Genomic DNA, 4,388 nt, shown 5'->3' with positions numbered 1-4,388 from the left:
GACCCCCGACCCCAGGTGCTTCTCCACGGGGCCCTATGTGTCCCTCTCTCCCTCAGGAGCAGTGAGCAACAAACTGTCTTTTCAGTGGCAACCATCTCACAATCCCCCCAAATAATAAGACCTACATTTTAAACTAGCCCCCTCCTATAATCTGCAGCTTCAGTTCACACCAAAACGACCCAGAACCTGGCCTTCCAGCATAAGGGTCTTATTCACTCCATACACTTCCTTTTGCACTGACATGTACCTCCTGCTCAGCCTATTCCTTCTCGAATATTCTGAGCTTGCACCAAGCTCCAGCCTGGCAGCCTGCCTCACTTCCTTCTTGTTCTAATGCTGTTATCATCCCACTCCATCCCCACCAGCAGCAGCCACGTCAGCGCCGTCATCCAGGCATCACCATCTCCATCACCATCATCATGCCAGGCACTGTACTGTCACTTTGCACGTGTCCCTTCCATCCTCCCCAGAACCCTGCATGCAGGGATTATCACTGCCATTCACCGAGGGCCCAACAAGAGCGAAACAGCAATCCTGGAGGAAAACTGTGGGCAGAGCAGCACTTCCGAAAGCAACACAAACCGTGGTTCCTGCCTGTGCTGGGCGTCACTCTGTCTCCTGCGGAGCGTCCCTGAGTCCCCGAAGGCTGGATGCCACCTCTTTCTGACACCTTCCTTGAGCACCATCTGGGTTACCTATACAGCCTTGGATGTTTCTGGAAGCTGCCCCTTATCTCTGTTTTGGGAGATCTCCACTCATCCTCCCACACCATTGACAGATGCAGTCATAGCAAAAGAACCACATTCACTGAGAGTGATGCCACCAATGGTCATGCCTGAGTGAGCCTGGCAGGCTTCTGACCTGAGCTGTGTCCATCAACTGCCTTCCCTGGGAACTGGAAATTTGTCCAGAGATCTTCAGCTCATCTCAGAGGAGAAAGGACTAGTGGTACCTTCTTCCATGGATGACCCTGAGAATGGGCCTAGGGCTTTAGCCATCACTGGAGGTACCTGCACAGACTCCCAGCACTGCTCGAGAAAAGATGATCATCTTGAAAGCTCGGGCCACTTTGCTGACTCCCATCAGGATGGCAGGGATGATGGTGAAGACACTGTTGATCTGCAGGGTCCCTGTCTGCAAAGACAGCAGAGCCCAGAGGGCAGGGGGCTGGGGTGGCAGAAGCTCTTCCGACACCAACTCCTGTTCTCCAGGGCAGCTATTACACAATAGATGTGTCGAGAATGTGCCGGAGAAGGGCTCACATCTGGGAAGGACAGAAAGCAAAGACGGTGGGCAGAGGCTCTAGAGAGAGTTTTGGGGTCAGCGGGAGTTGGGTGAGGAGTGGGAGCATGCTAACAGTTGGAGCTGATTGAAAATTATAGGGAAGGAAAGAGAATGGGCTGTCTGTACAGGCAGGGAGTTTCCTGTCACTGGTGGTAATCAAGCAGAGATAAGACTAGACAAGGAAGATTGCCAAGAATGTTGAACAGGGGAGCCCCACGACAGGTAGGAGACAGAGTTGGATTAGATGATGTCTGTGATTCCTCCCAAGCCTGAAGACTCGTGGGTCTATGAAGGAAAGGAGGGAGTGTCTGAAAAATAGAATGATGCTGGATGTCCCCTGCTGGCCCCCCAGGATCCACCCCAATCTTCCCCACTGTGTTCTGTGCCCTCTGCTGACTTGGGTCAGTGGCTCCCTTGCCCCCTCACACCCACATTTGGCTTTGGTTTTGCCAAGGGAGAAAACAGCAGTGGATCAAGAAGGAAGATGGTGCCCCCGCTATTGGGGTGGCCTACGGGCTGCACCGCCCTTGGCGATGTCTGCACACACTGCCCACCTCTGAGGACCATCAGGACCCTGACACAGGTGCATCAGCCAGGGGGGTGGGGCTCTGATGCCAGGAGTAAGGGAGCAGAGATCTCTAAACAGAGCCCCAGACACCCCTTCTGGGGTGGTGGTGGGGTTAGCCTTAAGAGTTCCACCAAAGTCCCCTGCCAGGCAACACTGATGACTCATCAGATACACAGGCTGGTTTTCTCAGGCCCCTTTTCTCCTCTTGGGGCGGCTGTACCCCTGAGACAGCTGCCACTAGAGCTCTAATTCAGAGCAGAGGATCAGCTGGCCCAGAGACCTGAGGCCCAGAGAGACAAAAAGAGCCCACACGAGCCCCTTCCTGATGACAGGAGGCTTAGCTTAGCTTGGGGCTTGTCCACACCCCACTAGGACGAGGCCAGCTCCATCACACCAGCTGGTCTCAGGGTTGTCATCTGCAGAACAAGGGCAATGGTAAAGCCATCTCTGAAGTCCCAAGTTCTGGGACACTGGGTTCAGACAAGCAGGAGGGGGCCAAGCTTCTAGAACAATCCAGTCACTCCTGGTATAGCTGAGAACACAGCACATTCTGAATTCCAAAAAGTCTGGATTATGGCATAACTGCAATATAGTGAATGTTTCCTGCATTCAAGTATACACGAAATGGCAAATTAGTCAGGTCTTGTTTTGTTTTGTTGCTGTTTTGTTTGTTGTTTTGGCTGTATCACGTGGCATGTGGGATCTTCATTCCCCCACCATGGATTGAACCCATATCCCCTGTAATGGAAGTGAGGAGTCTTAACCACTGGACTGTTAGGGAAGTCCCGAAAATTAATTGTTAATCAAGTAACTCTAGGAAGAGGTGATATGAGTCCTCTTTCAATAAATGACTTTCAATTGCTAATATTTTTTCTTTTTTGTTTTTGGCCACGCCTTGTCGCTTGTGGGATCTTAGGTCCCCAACCAGGGATTGAACCCTGGTCACCCGGCAGTGAGAGGAAGGAGTCCAAACCACTGGACTGCGAGGGAATTCCCCAATATTTTCTTTCATGCGTGAATACTGAATTGGTATGGTTCTTTAAAATCTAGTTTCCTTTAGAGGACTTCCCACCCTTTTTGCATTTTGAAATGCCAACATGTCAACTCCAAGTATAACTGTGAATTCCAAAGAGTGAGACCTGGTCAAATGGAATCCATGGGACCTAACCCTTAGACCTTGGCTCACTTCCTTCCTGGGAACCTTGACCCAGGCATCTCTCCTTATCTGCAGTCATGTCTTTGCAGCAACTGGGCTTAGGTGTAAAGATCAGTGAGTCCTTGTAAACCAAGCCAAGTATAAGAACTATGCTTCATCCTCAAACAAGACATGAGTCAGGGGCATGCAGAGTGACCCAATCTGAACCCCACACCTCAGAGAACATGACTGAGGCTGCACAGGAAGAGCTGTAGCTATTACAACTTGGAGCCATGGGTCACCTGACCTCAAATTAAACCCCATCAACAAGCATTTATTGAACACCTGCTAGAAGTGCTAATGAGGCCCCTCTGCTGAGTACCGTCCAGACTTTGCTCTCAAAGGCTGAACCACCTCCACGAAGTGGATGACAGAGGGGCTGCTGTTCCTGTGCGGCTGACAAGGGGGAGAAATCCCAAGAAATTCAAGGACTTCCTTTAAGGTTATGATATCTATGGCAAAGTGGGGGCTGGACTTCAGGCCTCCTGATTTTTAAGGTCACACAGCTCCCCACCACAAGCATGATCACCAGAACATTATGGTTTACTGATGTGAATTTTGAGTGAGAGCAGCCCCTCCCCGCCAAACTACCACATGTGTCAACCAGCAGTGCTGACCCCACCAAGCCTCCCACAGGAAACATAGACACAGTGCAGGCTGTGACTTTCCTGTCCAGGAAGGCTCCATGCTGCTTGAACTAGGTTTCATTATAAAAGGACTTGAAGACCTGGAAGACATTGCCCCATCCACAGCCCAGAATACTGGGCAACTCATGAGAGACCAAGAGGTAATATTCTCTCTCAATTGCCTCCAGTTTCTGTACTACAGAATGTTTTGGCCAGTATTTTTGGGACACAGTTGATTCTCTGTTGTTTGCTGGAGATTAAAAAACCCTACTGTCCAATGGGGTGAGACGAGGAACCAGACTGCACAAAACGCTGTGAAAAATGCACTATGGCAACTCCCCTGGTGGTCCCGTGGTTAGGACTCCACTCTTCCCCTGCAGGGGACCTGGATTCAACCCCTGCTTGGGGAGCTAAGATCCATGCAGCCCAGGGCTCCGAGCAGCCAGCTGGTGCAAGTCACCTCCCCAGACCATCCCCCCATGCCGCTGCGCCTCTGCTTGCCTGTTGCCTCTGACCCCCCACCCCTACCATCAGCTGCCTGACTGTGACAGTCCTCAACCCTGGCAGCCCGCAAACAGAATTCGGGCAACTTCAGAGGCTGGGGGGACAGGATCGGGACACACTTCCCAACAGCTGGACTCACCCTCCACCCCACGTCATCTTGTTTCTGAGTCAGGAAGCTGCATCTCCCCACCACTCCCCCAGGGCTGATGGC

Source organism: Ovis canadensis, chromosome 12, assembly GCF_042477335.2.
Source record: "Ovis canadensis isolate MfBH-ARS-UI-01 breed Bighorn chromosome 12, ARS-UI_OviCan_v2, whole genome shotgun sequence".
Taxonomy (NCBI): Eukaryota; Metazoa; Chordata; class Mammalia; order Artiodactyla; family Bovidae; genus Ovis; species Ovis canadensis.
This window is presented reverse-complemented; position numbering follows the sequence as displayed.